General features: G+C 37.5%; 2 long non-coding RNA genes across 3 annotated transcripts in view; both read right to left on the bottom strand.

Moving 5' to 3' along the window:
• Positions 1 to 3671, bottom strand: part of LOC141571714 (uncharacterized) — a 229241-nt gene extending 225570 nt beyond the window's left edge. For both annotated transcript variants that reach the window (XR_012496749.1, XR_012496750.2), the window contains exon 1: positions 3569 to 3671. This is a non-coding gene — a long non-coding RNA (uncharacterized LOC141571714). The remainder of the gene's footprint in view (positions 1 to 3568) is intronic.
• Positions 3672 to 12850: 9179 nt separating this feature from the next.
• The window catches only part of LOC141571716 (uncharacterized), a 78528-nt gene continuing 75273 nt past the window's right edge, over positions 12851 to 16105 (bottom strand). Inside the window, exon 7 of the long non-coding RNA XR_016019688.1 lies at positions 12851 to 13119. This is a non-coding gene — a long non-coding RNA (uncharacterized LOC141571716). The remainder of the gene's footprint in view (positions 13120 to 16105) is intronic.

The following is a 16105-nucleotide window of genomic DNA, read 5'->3' as shown; positions in this document are numbered from 1 at the left end:
TTTAAACTCATTTGATGGTGTCTTAGAACATAAGAGTCTGACTCTGTGACTCTCTCTTTCTCTCTCTCACTCACTCTCACACAAAAAGAGATGTGTGTGTATATGTATGTATGTATGTATATCTATCTATCTATATACAGATATAGATAGATAGATATAGTATATATACTATATGTATATGTATATATTCTACTTCTTGTTTTTTTCACTTAAACTTTATTGGAGGTCAAGTCATATCAGTGCATCTAAAGCTGCATCATGAATCTCTTTTAAATGACTGCTTAATACTTTTAACGAATCTCCTTTATTTCTGTTACTTGAATGCTTATGTGGAGTGGTGAAACAGAGAACTACTAGTGTAACAAAATAATCAAATAAGAAATTATTTTCTGTTCTCAGAGATATAAGAAAAAAGTATTTTTTTCCGTCTCCAGCTTAAGATAATAGCCAAGCTTGAGACCCAAGTCTGGTCTTTCCTGTCACAGAAAGCAATTTATGACTTTGGTATTCAAGGGGTGGAACTGATGATGTGAAGCCTGTGAAGACAATTTCTCCTGCAGGTTTTATGTGAGAATCTAAACTTATTATGAAAGGCTGATCCTTAAGTTTGAATAGAGGAAAGAACCCAACCTGCCATGGAGAGGATCCTAAGACTCACTTTGGTCGGGGCGTTCTCTACTATAGCAAAGACTCATGCTGCCCTTCCATGTAGCACATGATAGGAAATGGTTGTGGGAAGCCTTAGCCCAGTTTTTTGTAAAGCAGAGCCTGGGGCAAAGATTAAGTTGGTAAACCTTGGGAGATGCAAGCCAAGGGAGTTAGGGTAAGAAAAAAAGGAGAGATAGGAGGCATGGAAAGAGGGGAAACACATGATGCAATGAGTTACTAGCTGAATATGACTTCAGAAACCGTGACGAGAGATACCAGCTTGCTAAGCAGACATGTTCACTTAGCATGAAGGTTGTCTCCAGTGGTGTTTACAAGGTGCCAATAAAGAGCCAATAAAGACAGGTAATTGATCTCGGCTCCCTCCCATTTCCCACTTTTCATTGCTCAAGGTTCACCCCAAAAGGAGCTAACTCCCCCGCCTGAACTTCTGGATTTCACTACCAGCCATCCCCTTGATGGTACTCAGGAAATCATATCCCACATCCTGCCACATGGTATATCATCCAAGCCTAAAACAGTGGGACAGCAAGGTTCAGGCGGGGCACCAGCCAAGTGAGATGAAGGAGGCGGCAACTGGGAGAATCTGAAAAATCATACAAGGTCTGTGTTCCAACCGAGTGGAGGGTCAAGCCTGAACGCAGCAATGGTAAAGACAATTATGACCACGCTTCAAAGTCTCATTTTTCATGCAGGTCCTGGTATGATCCCAGGGATCTAAAACCCGACAGCTTAGCTAGAGATGAAGGCTCAGAGTCAGATTAAATTTGCTATTTTTAAAGTAAAGCAATGTAACGTCTATCATTGAAAGTTGGGAAGGAAATTCACATCAGCTATACTAGGAAAAATGCAACGTAATCATATAGCGTATCGCAACTGCTCATTTTACTAATTCAAATTTATTTACAATCCCCAGCAACCTTCCTAAAATTAAGTATATAAAGACAGTCATAAAGAATTTTGTTGACATTTCTGATTTTGATGGACGAAGGGAGCAAAAATATCATGAAAAGAAATTATTTGTGTTTTAGCATCTCTCCTTTATTTTTCTTTGAGATATTACTCTGCTTTCTAAAGAGCAGTGACTTCAGATTCCACTGAGAAATAAATACATGCCAGATATTGTGTTAAACATTTCACTTATAGTATCTTATTTGATCATTATAACAATCCCTTGTGGTAGTATTACTTGTCTACATTTTACAGAATTTAAGTGTAGAAACTAGGGTTCTAGAGAGATTGAGTTGCTCAAAGTCATACTGCTGGAAAATAGCACAGACAGATCTGAGAGAGAAGATGAAAAGCACCAAAAAATAATAAATCATCAATGTTTGTGAGAATATGTTAGTAAACACTAAGAATGGCATATACTATTTTCATTTACCTGCTATGAACCTTAAGAAGGATTTAATACCTTGATGAACCTTAAGTAAGGTTTAATAATAACTTTGTACCAATCTGAAGTTACTCATATGAGACTCATTTTTCCTCTCAGTAAGACACACAGCATTTAAAAAAAAATAGAATTAGCATTAAGTCACAAATTTTTTAAATAATCTAATTAATAAATCCACCATCTGGAGGTCAAATGTACATCACAACCGACTCAGGAATTCAAATGTTAGAATTTGATCAAGTTAAATGTTCTGAATTTCTGCAGCTAAATCTGGCATCAACAAGTGAAACGTGGCATATTTTCAGCATATCTCACCGTTTTCACTATTTGTATACAAGTACTTTGTAGTATATTATGAACTTTATTGCAGATATTCATTATTAAATATGATGCTGAAAATGGGGTTTTATTTTCTTCTTCCACATTTGCTCAGAAATGGCAGGAACAAACATGTGAATAGATCTGAGCACAACAGTGAATCATAAAACACAATGACTATTATTAATATTTAGCACAACTGGAGAAGTTTTTATTTGCATAGTTACCTACCATCATTTTTGTCTCAGAACTTTGAAATGACACAGAGCAGTCACTGGAATGTTTTTCATTATTTTTGAAAAATGTCTTCAACAGTGATAAGAATGCCTTGGAATTTGGCTTAAAGAGATATCTTTTAGGGTTGAGCATTTGACCTTTCAGAAAAAGCAGGAAAGGTTTTTCATTTTTATATGTATAAGTCTGGAAAAATGGAGTGCATTATGTGTCAGCACCCACTTTGTCATGCTTTCTGCTCCACTATAGAAGGTTTTGAACAAACACAGGCAAATGTGCATGAGTGCATTAAATTCAACATATTGCTCTGTCCCAAATCCATAATAAGAATAGTTCAGATTCATCTGAAACAATTTCTACAAAATTATCCAAATGGACACAGAAAACTCAGCTCCTATCTGATCCCAGGGTCCTGATGTGTTTGTGAGAAAGCAAGAAATCATTTCCTTTTTTTAGTTTTCTGATGACTATTAATCATGAATGGTGTGAAAACAAAGAAAGTGAAAAACAAAGACAGTAAAGTTTTAAAACACAGGATTAAAAATTCCTTTTTGATATTGCCTCCCTGGGAACAGCCAAGGTGATTTTTCTACACTGTAACTCTGATCACATCTCTCCCAATTGAGGCCATTGATGGCTCCCCACTTCTCTTGTCTAACCAAATTCCCAGCTTATTTCACTTCCTAGGCTCCCCTGAGCTAATATTCCAGCCATACTCTCCACCTGAAATCCCACAAAGCACCATGCTCTTTCTTCCTTTTTGTCCTCAGCATAAGATGTTTCCCATGCATTTGATGCCCTCTCCCCACTTCACTTGTTGAATCCCTGAGTCTCCTGCTGGTCATGGCTCAGCCATTACAGCCTCCTGGATTTCTTACATGAGCTTCCTCCTCTATATGCTTCAACAGCATCCTCTACGAAATACAGGATAATCACATAACATACAGTACTTACTCGCCTGTTTGCTTCTCACTCTCCTCCTATAGGCTGTTAGTCTCTTCAATGCAACGTCTGGGACTTGCACCATGTAATATCCTCAGTGCTTGGTTTAATGCCTGAAATATAGTAAACGCTCATTTATTGAGTGAATAAATGGAAATCATACTACCCTCAAACTATCTATAAGTGACTAATGTGTGACAGGGCAAATTTAAAATTCTGTATTAGTCTGTGACAGACTAATTACATTTTATTTCCATTTTATTTTCTGCCATTCTGGCAGATGTTATAGGTTAATTTGTTTGATATCTGTTATGATGTATACCTGCTCAGGGTTCCATTTCCCAGACTCTTCCTGGTGTGAAGCATGACTAGGAATGTGACCTTGAGAAGTTATTTCACCATTTTTCACCTGAGTTTCCTCATCTGTAAAATGAAGATGATTATAAATCCTTCTTCATGGTGTTGTTGGGAGGATGACGTATTGATAAAGCATGCATGACGCTTAGCACTGGACCAGGCATATACATAGCTAAAAACACCATAAATGTTTGCTATTGTAATGAATGCTTATCACACACAACTGACTGCCAATAAGTCTTATTTTATTTGGTGGTTTTCATCTGGGCAATTATCTTTCTATCTTGTCTCCTCATTTCCTCTTCAGTGAAATGATAAAATTGAAATAGACCATCTCTAAAGTCCTTTCAGCTCTAAAATATGTTAAAAAGTGTCCAGAGAACTATGAATTTGTATTAATAATAACCCACAATGGAAAGCGGGCAGGATAGGAGAGGGGTGCCGAGGAGGGCATAGGAGGGATATAATGAACAGGGAAGGAATGAGTTCTAAAACATTTCCCAGAAGAGCAGTTAGGGGCATTGAAAGCAGGAAACATGCTCAAACAAACAAACAAACAGCATTGCATTTTCATTTCTTCCTGTCAACTGCTTCAGCCACTGAGGGCAAGATACATACCCCTCATGATAACTTTAGCCTTTGTAGATTTATAATGTCAATTCTATGCACAGATTGAGGCAGACAATAGAACAGTCTGTCTCTAGTCTCACCATGGAAGCAGCAGAAAGGATGCTATTGTAAAACTTACAAAGTCACTATTTAATTAAGTTGAGTCATTTAGGATTGCATTTGGCTGTATGGAATAGAAACTAACTAGAGTGGCTTATACAAACAGGAGCCTATAGATCTCATTTTAAAGGACACTGAAGCAAAATAGTCCAGGGCTGAGACAACTTGGTGCAGGGAACCAAGCTCCTTCTATATCATGTTTTGTCATCCTTAACATGTGACATTTGTCTTTATAATCACAAGACAGCTGCTGTACCACCAGGTATAAAGTTCTCATTCCAAACCGGAAGAAGAGGGGAGGACAAAGGGCAAAAGACACACACCAGCTGAGATTTTCCCCTTTAATTAGAAAAAGTGGGGTTTTATTTCCTGGAAGCTCCAGCAGTAGACTTCCTTTTATACTTTATTGGCTGAAATAGGATCACATGGTCACCACTACTTGCAAGTAATTCTGGGTACATTGCCACGCCAAATAAAAGCATGGGATTCTTTTACTGAAGAAGATGGAGGAAATAGACTTGGTTCAGGGAATTAGCATGTCTACCGCTGGCCTCTTGGTCAGTAAATTAGGCTTGATTAGCACACAATTAAACATATACTATATGTGTTATTTTTTGACAGCTGAAATTAAATTAAGAGAAACAGGCTGACAACAAGACAATAATTTTATATTGCTGAGAAATTAATCAGGTCCAACCTTCCTTTCTCTTCTCCATGGTCTTCTTTCCATCTCCTGCCCTCCGCATAAACAGAAAATTGTGTTTAGCACATCAGAAACTACTACTACTGGGCAAAAAAACTTTCCAAATAGATTCAGATGGCATGTTACTTAACATTTTTCAAACAAACAACTTTCAAGCATTTTACTCATTTTTACCAGGTCTTCATACACACATTTCTTATGTTAAATTTGTCATATTGTTTCTCAATTTCTTGCTCGTTTCTACCATCATTATTCTAGAGGTGAGAGAAGTAAATGTGCCCAGTTGTTAGGACCCTAGAGATTCCTAACTTACCAAAATTACTTTGTCTTTTCAATAGCCTGTGATACTTAGTCTAAAATGCAGGATGGCTCAGTATAGAGAATACACAGTATATGGAGAGGAAATCTCTAGAAGTAAAAATACTGTGTTGACTTTAAAAAGAAAAAAAGGGATAAAACATGAAAGGCACAAGTTTCCTATGTGTAGACATGCATCTAACTCAAAATACTTCTACAAGGACATCTGGGAGATAATCAAAATATAACCAAAGGAGATAGCCCTAAATATCCAACATTCTATATTTTCTAAAAGAAAATATCCAGGAAATTCAAAGCCAGAGTTATATCAAAAATTGCTCTTAGCCTTGGAAAGTCAAAAATAACATCATGAAAACAGGAGACAGGCTTGGTGCAACCTGCTGAGAAGTAAGAAAAGAATGTGGCAGCTTACCCATATGTTTTGGGTCATTTATCATTTCCAAACAACTTAAACAAAGTTTCCCATGCGAAACAGATTCTCTAAACTTCAAGGATTATCCTGTATGTATCGGCTCCAAGAGCTTCTGCACACAATCACTAAAATTATATACAAAGTGAAGGTGATGGTTACATAGTAATTTGATCAGGACTTTAGCTTAGGATAAGCAAATCAGTTCTATTAATATAGGGGAAAAAAAGTATTCAGATTAATAAAAAGATGAAGCAACCAATAAAACCACATGAAACCTGGACAGATACAAATTACAAAACCTCTCAAACAACTCTATGCAGTCTATGACAAGGTAAGCAAGAACTTGGCACTAGGAAAGGTGTTCTCTGACCTCATGCTTTCAAAGAATCGTGTGCTCTTGTTTTTTGTTCTTGCTGTTGCTGTTGTTGTTGTTGTTTATTAACCTTTGAATGTTCTCTTGAATTGCTGAGTAAAACGTTTCTAGTTTCTCATTCTGTATTCTGGGGGCAAAGTATATCTGTTATGAAAATATAATTAGCCAACACAATTAACTGATTTCCAGAATCAGTTCAAGAAAACTAATGACTCATTTGTCCAAACTACCTGCCAGTATGGCTGGTTAAAATCTGTGTCAAGGAAACTAAAGAGCTTACTCTATTAATAAAAGTAGAGAAAATGCAATGGGAGTTGATATAAGCCACTAGCCCATTGGAAGGGATACATTTAAATAAGACCAAACAAATGCCAGTCACTGAAAAGAAAAATCTAGATTTGTCTTTCAATTGGCTGAAGAAATAAAATATACCAGTATATGCAAATGGCAGAATCTCTACTGGCCCACTACTAGATTCTCCCTCTAAAATGAAACCATTTATATTTTAAACCATAGTAACATCAAGTCTGAGCTGCCAAGATATTGATGCCCACTGTGGAAGAGACAGCATTCACCACATTTCCCAGTCTCCTTTGCAGTGAGGCAGAAATCATGTGACCGAATCCCCACTATGGGGATGTGGGTTGAAGTAGTGTATCGATGCTGGCTCAAGACAGTCGCAGTGTTTGTGAGTTGTCTACATTTCCTCTCTGCTATTGATGTGGCTAAAACCAAAGCCCTCCAAAATACAGTTTCATGGTGAAAGCAGTCCAGATCCCTCAGGCACTGTTGGAGGAAAGGCGCTGAGCAGACCTGCCTGACTTATCCTATGTCAAAAGCAGAACAGATTTGAGTTGCAATTAGATTTGAACTTAATTTGAGTGTGTTACTACATTTCTCTTCATTTAAAGGAATGAATGTTTCAGGCCAGGAGGGATTAGTACAAAATATCCAAAGTGATGAAAAGCAAAGACCTACAACCAAAATTACTCTACACAGCAAGGCTATCATTTAGAATTGAAGGCAAGATAAAGAGCTCCCTCGATAAGAAAAAGCTGAAGAAGTTCATCGCCACCAAACCAGTAGTATAAGAAATGTTAAAGGGACTTCTTTAAGAAGAAGGTGAAAAAAGTCAAAAATATAAATAAGAAAACATCACAAGGAAAAATATTCTCACTGATGTAGGCAGGCTCATAATAAAAGCAGTGGGTCAACCAACATTAAAGCTAGTACAAAGATTAAAAGGCAAAAGTAGGAAGGTCATGTGTAATTACAACAGTAAATTAAGGGATACACACATACAAACACACGCACACAAAAGAAGCAAAAAATAATGACACAAACGTGGAGAGGAAGAGTAAAAATGGTAGTGATTTTAGAATGTTTTGAACTTAAGTGATTATCAACTTAAAATAGACTGCTATAAAAACAGCTTGACATATATGAAGCACATGGTAACCACAAATCAAAAATCTACAAGAGATATACAAAGAAAAAGAAATACAAACACATTACAAAAAGTCACCAACATACAAGAGAGCAAAAGAATAAGAAACAGAACTACAAAAACAACCAGAAAACAATGAATAAAATGGCAATAACTACATACCTATTAATAATTACTCTAAAAGTAAATTGAATAAATGTTCCAAAAGACGAATGAATAAAGAAGGTGCAGTACATATGTGCAATGGGATTTTACTCATCTATGAAAAGGAATGAAATCGTACCATTTGCAACAACATGGATCGACCTAGAGGGTATGTATTATGCTAAGTGAAATATGTCAGATAGAGAAAGACAAATGCTATATGATTTCACTTATATGTGGAATCTAAAAAACAAAGTAAATGAACAAACAAAACAGAAACAAACTCATAGATACAGAGAACAAACTGATGGTTAGCAGATAGAAGGGGGGGTTGGGGAGCTAGGTGAAAAAGTGAAGGGATTAAGAAGTACAAATTGGCCATTACAAAATAGTCAGGGGGATGTAAAGTACAGCATAGGGAATATCGTCAATAATATTTTAATAACCATGTATGGTGTCAGGTGGGTGTAAGACCTATCGGGGAACCACTCTGTAAGTTATATAAATGTCTAGCCACTACGCTGAAACTAATATAATATTGAATGCCAATTGTAATTGAAAAATTTCAAAACATTAAATAAAAAAGGAATGTTTGGTCATATTGATGAAAGTAGAAATCTCTCTCTCTAAGAAAAGAATAAAAGAAGCCAGCAATTTGGCAAGTGAAGAAACAGATTAAATGTTCTTTACCCTAAGATGATTAAACAATAATAATTGCTTCCTTTGATGACTTAATAACATGACTTGTCATATATTTAAAAAATGGTAGATGAGTTCATTTGGCAAATATTTATTAAACCCTGCTGTCAGGTACTTTTCTAGGCATTTGACACATGTCAGAGAGCAAAACAGAATGAAGAGCCCTGCCCTGCAGGAGCACACATTTCTGCCAATTGCCAAATTATCTTAAATCAATTCCTTTTTAAGTTATTGTTTTTCTCTTGTTCAAATAGTTAAGAAGCTATTTCTCCAACAGTTCAAATTTTTATGCTCAATATAATTCAGTCAAATGTCATTACCTTTCCCATCCCTACCTTCAAAAAGAAAACTTGTTAAACATACATGTCTCTTGATGTTTTATGAAATCATCAGTGGTTATAACCATGTATACATGCTGACCAAAAAGTCTTTAAAAGTGAATGCTATTGTTGGTCCCCATAGATGTTCTTTTCCATGAAGATGGAATAAAGGCAAATGCTGTCAAAGAAATTGAAACAAGTAAGGAGTTTGGGAGATTGGTAATGTGCCTTCGTTATGGGCATTTAAAGACGGAAAGGAAGATGTTTTTCATGGTAATACACTACTTTGCATGTTACTATCAAACCTGCCAGTTCACATTTTAATGTTCTTAATAACTTCCTCTTGTTTTTTAATATAAGAAGTAACATCCTGTTACCAAGCTTGAGTATCTGTTCTCTTTCAACATGGAAGGATTCAAATGATCTCTTGTGCAAGTTTCTTTATCCGAAATTGGCTGCCTATTGAGACTGACATTCATAGAATTGCCCTTGCTCTCAAATGATAAGTCCTCAGAGACATCTTGCCATATATTTACTCTATTTCAAAGATCAAAAAAATGGAAAAGAGCAGTAGAACTGTTAACACAACAGATCATCCTGCATTGTGTACGGGATACTCTGAGGCATATTACAGCTTAGCTTTATTTTTATTGGTTGATATTAAGATTAGCAAGCAATTGAATTCAGACAACGTCCTTGTGTATGTGTGTATTTTCTGGGGATTGTGGCAGGAAGTAGATATTGGAAGTAATGTTCTCCCAAAGCTTGTAGAATAGCAGGAAGCAACAGTTGAAAATTGCTATAATATTAATAATAGCAGCCACCATATATTTGGCATCTACTCCATGCCAGGTACTACATTTGTGCTATCTCATTTAACCCTTAACATTTTTCTCTTTTTAGATGAATAAACAGGAGCTCAGAGAGGTTACACAAGCCCCAGACTCTAAAGCATCCAGCTAATAATTGACAGGACTGCTATTTGAATTTGGTCTGTCTGACATTATATCCAACATACTGTCAAATATACCATAAATCCTCCCAATGCAAGCTCATCTAGGCCAAGACAATTCCCATAAAAAAGAACACAAGACTGGGCAATTGGAGATGGTTGCCTGAGGGTCTCGATCTTTGGTCAGACAAGGGTTAAAGGCAAAGTCCCAATGTGAGGCTGAGTGACAGGTAAATTTACAAGCTAGCATAAAAGGAGTGATTGGGTACTAAAAACGTGTCCACAGAGAAGACCCAAAGGGATAGAATTTTTTTTTAATCTTGAACCATTGTTGTTATGGCTTAACTCTTGGAGCCTCTAACCTCCTTTAAATAGCATCCTGTTCTCCCTTAGGAAGAAGTCCAACACTTGCCCTGCACTGCTCGGAGCCTCGGGCTTTCCCAGTGAGTCCATGGGTAACAGAGGCCTCTCTTTTAATCTGAATTGCAGCCTTCTAAAGAGAACCTAAACCTGCTCAACAGGTTCTGAAGTTTAAGAAGCCCCGGAACACCAGGACTGTTGACCCAGTTTTTAAAACCCTATTCAAAATACCCTCATCCTTGCCTTCCTCTTGACAGTCATGGGAAAGGGAGCTGAAGATGCCACACAGTAGATAACTACACTCTGATATCCAAGAGGCTATGAGGAGCTCCCGTATCAGGAGGCTGGGGTTTCTACAGCGTTCACAGGCATTTAAAGCACCAGTTCATTATCCTCCCCTCTCTACTAGGTTCAGAACAAACTGAGAAACACACACAGGATTCAAACGAAGGATCACAAGGTCCGTCTTATTGCTGGTGGAGCTGGATTTAAAATAACATTTGGACCAGGTAGAAAGAAGTCACAGGCCCAAAATGGAGTCACGTTTGTTAACTTCCCCTAAGACTTACTACCTAAACTAACTGCAGTTTCAGCTCCTCTCAGGAGTGGAATTTTAAACCAATCCATCTGGAATTACCAGGTCAACACGAGTCAGGGAATCTGCCTGATAAGGCCCCCTGCCTTCCCCTATGAGAAGGTAACCTGCCTGAAATTAATCTCCTCTTCTAACTTCCTTGTTCCACTCCCTTTCTGCCTATAAAAACCTTCCATTTTGTACAACTCCTCGGAGCACGTTTCTATTTACTAGATGGGATCTTCCCAATTCATGAATCATTCAATAAAGTGAATTATGTTTAAATTTGGTTGAATTTTTGTTCTTTAACAGACCCAATGCCAAGGGCTTCCTGATATGCAGCCTCACCAAGTCCACGGACTTTCCAGACCTATCTCTTATAGTCCCAGCTGTAGATTTCCGGCTCCCACAGGCAAAAACTGCCCAGTAGTTTTACCTGAGAGAGAAGAAAACCCGCTCCTTGGCAGGGCAGCTGCAATGGGAGAGAGCCAAAGAGGCTGCCACACTCAACAAATATCCTCTGCTCCCATAATTCCCTTCATAGAAGGATCATGGGTGACTAAATATCAGATTTTTCCTATCTCGCCAATTATATAAATCAGTCTTCCTCCAATGGATGGAGTAAGTGATGGAAGAAAGGTCAGTGCCTTGCTACTTGAAGTATCTCCTTGAGCCAGCATAATCACCTGGAAGCTTCTTGGAAAATTAGAATCTCAGGACCCACCATTAATGAATTACAATCTGTGTTTTAGCAAAGTCTCCAGGTGATTTGCATGCACATAGAAGTTTGAGAAGGAGTGCTCAGCAGAAGTCCTGCCCCAGAAATCCCAGGGAAGGGAAAAAGAATTTCCCCAACAGAACCTTAAGTGAGCAGGGAGTCCAGGTGGGGCCAAAAGCCATCTTGAATATTCCATAATGAAATTTCACTTGATGTAGATAACATAGGATTGTAAACAAATGTTTGGAATTTTAAACTAGCGCTAGAGTTTCAATTGTCTCAAACTAAATGAATTACGTTGTAGGGACAGAGCCCCAGAAATCAGTTTCCAGGCTCTCGGCCTCACATAGAAAGGTGCTGGCTCAGGTAGTAAATGGCCATCAACTGTGATTGGATGGCCATCAGCTGTGGCAAGTTGGCCATCAGCTGTAACCAGTGAGCCTTGGCCACTAATATAACTGCTGTGGCTACACTAGCAGAAAATGGGGGCTAGCAAGAAGATGGCGGCTGAGCCTGCAAGTGGCGCAATGAGGGTTGAGAATTGTGTGGCTCCTGTTTCGTTTTTCCAACGCAGCCGCCAGCAAGAATATAGTAGTATATAGACTCCCCTATCTATGGCTCCGTGGGTGTTCCTTTTTGGCCTAACCATGTCCTAAGTTCTTATGTGGGGAGCGGGAGCACAGACCCCACAGGCCGCCCTGCAGAACAAATGGCGCAGCGAGCAGGGTCTCCTGCACGACATACGTAAATTCTTGGTCTGCATTCAGTGAGCCCTTGTCAAGGTAAAGACAAGGAAGAGAGCAACAGAATTCGATGATTTCATTTCTTCACTGAAGAGGCCTCAATTTCAAGCATTTTCCAGAACTGAGAATCACCATCAAGTGAAAGGATGCAATGACAAATTCTGTTTAGTATCCATCACACAGAGAGTTCTTGTGGTCAGCTTCTGACTTCACTGAGTCTATACCCTGTGATCTTTATTTTATAGGCAGCTTAGTATTGGTGGCAAGTTTAGTGCTAATTGGCAAATTTGTATAAGTGAACCCCAGTTATTTACTATCTTTGATAACCCAAAGATTATATTTAATGGTCTATCCCACAGACTAGTCATGGATGCAGTCAGTTTTGTGACTTTCACAGATAACCATAACCAAAGGGTATTTTTAACCATATTTATTGGTCTCTCCCTCAAATGCCAATGGGAAATTATTGCCAGGAAGAGGCTTTCACTTCATGGCCAGGATTTGTCCTGTCTTTGAAACACTTCAATCTCAGGTTGCTGGGTTGTTTGCATAACTCTTTCTAGGGCTCAGTGAAGACAACCTGCTTTGCCAACAGAATGCTCTCCTCTTTCCTGAAGTCTGTACTACTTATGAGCTGTTAGCTGATCTTTCTTCATGACCATCAATGGCACAGGGTAATAAATGGGAGAATTAAGCCTTCATGCCTGGTGTTGCCTATTGAGAGAGAGAGAGAGAGATTGGAAAGAGTGTTTAGGTGATAAGAAAGGAAGTCACTAACTCTTGCTACCTAGAACTGAACTGGTATAACCTGGCATGTTCAAAATGAGCCCTTCAGTTTACTTAGTGTTTCACTTGGTTCCCTGTAAAGTGTTCAAAACATTCTGATATCGCTTATGGCTCTTTCCTACAAAATCCAATGAAAACTATTCAATAGCAGGGAGTCCAGTAGCATATAATACATAGGGGTTTTTTGGCAACAGTATATATTTACACAGAACCTTTCAGCATATTACCTCAAGACATTTTAGCAATAAACTATTTTAGAATCACACAGGAGAGAAAAGATAAATATGGAATTTCAATTTACTAAATGCTTTCCTTCTTAAATTAAAAGTGTCAAAGGCTCAGATTATTCAGGGAAAACATCATTTTCCTTATGTGCTATTCTTTCTGTGTGAATCTTTCTTTGTCCTGAAACTAATTTCACCTTTGAAGTTATATCAGCATAGCACAAAAAAAAAATTGATATTTACTCACCAATTATCTGATTTATTGGATCAATATATGCTGTTTGGATGCTCCCAGGCCCAAAGAGCCCTTTCAATGGTGATTTGAATCATTTACTTGGGAAAATAAGGAATGCCATGAACTTTAATAGGTTGGAGTATGGTGCTAAATTATTTATATTAGTTGTCTAAATTTTTCTGGGATATTTATCATTTTCCATTTCATCTTAGGTGGTATAAAACAAGCTAACTCACCCATGCCAAGTTGTTTTAAAATTTGAAATGATTGGTTACGATACTGACATAATTTTATATTCAGAGAAAACTATGTTTAGCAATAATAACTACACAGCTAATGGCCCATCTTCTATTATAACATTCTGAGTTAACGCATTCCACTTACATTTTGAGTAGCTACTTTGCTAAAATTGTTACATATTTTAGTGCCATTTCTTGTTGGTTTTAATATGCAAGCATTGATACAATAGCTTTGTTTAACTGCACATTTGGAGAAAATACCCCAGATATGAAAAGCTTTCTTATTGTCGTCAAGTCCATTTACCGTAGAGCAAACTATTATTAGTAATGTCAGAGAAATAATGCAGATGTTATGTTTGAACAGAGTTTTGTTTAAGATCACCAAGTGGTCTACGTCCATTTTCTCATTTGCTTTCCACAATAATTCTATGAGAAAAGCAAGGGGGATAGCACTATTCTATTGTTAGGGAAACAAGCTCAGAGAGGTGATAGGACCTGCCCAAAGCCACATAGCTAATGGTGGATTTGGACAGTGACCTACGTGGACTGGCTTCTTGTCTAATTCTATGGGGTCGTGACAAAGGCCCAGGGAAATGTTTCTCACACAATGATTATAAAAGCCCGAGGGAAATGAAAACATTCTAGTTCTTCTTTGAAATTTTCCTAACCACATTACCAAAGGTTCTTCTCTAAGGTAAAGTCGATGCATCAAAAAGAATAAACTTAAGATGTTTTTAATTTAGTAAAAAATTTCTTATGTAGGCTTTTAATGTAATACACAAGATATGATACACTGTAACTTAGAAAAATAATACCTTACACAACCTTTTGTATTTCACAAAGCAATTGTGCATATGTTATCGCATTTAATGCTTGTGATAATCCTATTGGTTGATAGAGCAGATGGAGAAACAGAGTCTCAGAGTGTCTGAGTTGCCCAAGGCTTCCATTCAGATGGCAGAGCTGGGGCCTGAACCCTGATAGTCTAACATCAAGAATGGAGTTCTTTCCACTACCCCATCACTTGTTGTCACCTTATATAAGGGGAAGCCTAATAGAATTAACTATGCTCAAGGTTCTGTCTGTAATTTTTCTTGTTCCCTTTACCTAAATTTTTCTTGTGCCACCAGGACACAATCAAAAAACTTTATGTAGAAAATATGATTATATAAAAAAAGTTAAACAATGGAAGTTAAGCTGTAGGTACTATCCCAAGGGTATGGACTATCAGCCAAGTGTTTAGTCCTCTTCTCTGAATAGTCCTGGCTTTCTACTCAAAGAAGCTCTTCTGTGAAGCGTCCATTATAGACTTTGGCCATCCTGTGTTTGGAGACTCTCTAAGTCTTATTATCATTTGATAAGGAATTTGGAATCATAGAAATCTCCTAAGAATTAATTTTCACCAACAAACCCACTAAAAATGCCTCACTTGAATGAATGATACTTGAGAGACATTATCCACATCCCCTGTTCAGACTTTATTTCTTCCTTTTTTTTTCTTTAGTCCTGCAATGTGGTCTGTGATGATTTACAGCTGATAGCAGTCTACAATGTGACTAAAGAAGATAAACTTATTCAAAAGAACTTATACCGTGCTCCAAAATAATGCTGACTTAGACCATAAGGAGAAAATACGGTCTCAAGAGATAGAAGGGGAAGTTTCCAGACGTTATCTTATCCATATATAAAGATCTGAGGCAAACAAGGCATAATCAAAGAATGTGAAATAGAACACATTTCAAATGTCTTTTCCATCTCATTTTCCTGTAGCCTCAGCACGCAGCAAGAATATCTACTGTACAGATGATAAACTTGTTAATCATTTTTCTGCAATAAAGCTTATCTCTGAGTACATTACTCATTCAAAAGTCCTAATAACCCTACTTGTGAATTTTATTCTCCCAGTAATCTTATCAATTTTATTGCTTTGTGCTCAACTTTTAGTATACAATTTACAAAGGAAAGCTTTTTCAAAATTGTAACTTTCTTGAGTTTTAAGGGCTTAATAAATGATGGAAATCTTGAACTTTATTATTAAATTTCCTCAAAGCCATTTTTCCCCCCTCTCTACTGGTACCTGTTGGCTTACAGCAGTGTTGGTACTTGCTTTCGTCGTGTTTGCTACCTGCTTCAGACCACATTTACAGCAATTTGGTGACAAGGTAACCCAGTTCTGACATGTTATGGGCTGCTAGCAGACTTACCTAAGCCAACCA

This window comes from Rhinolophus sinicus, chromosome 2 (genome assembly GCF_057876585.1).
Source record: "Rhinolophus sinicus isolate RSI-liver-muscle chromosome 2, RSI-T2T, whole genome shotgun sequence".
Lineage (NCBI taxonomy): Eukaryota > Metazoa > Chordata > Mammalia > Chiroptera > Rhinolophidae > Rhinolophus > Rhinolophus sinicus.
Note: the sequence above shows the minus strand (reverse complement) of the source record. Positions and strands in the feature narration are given on the sequence as shown.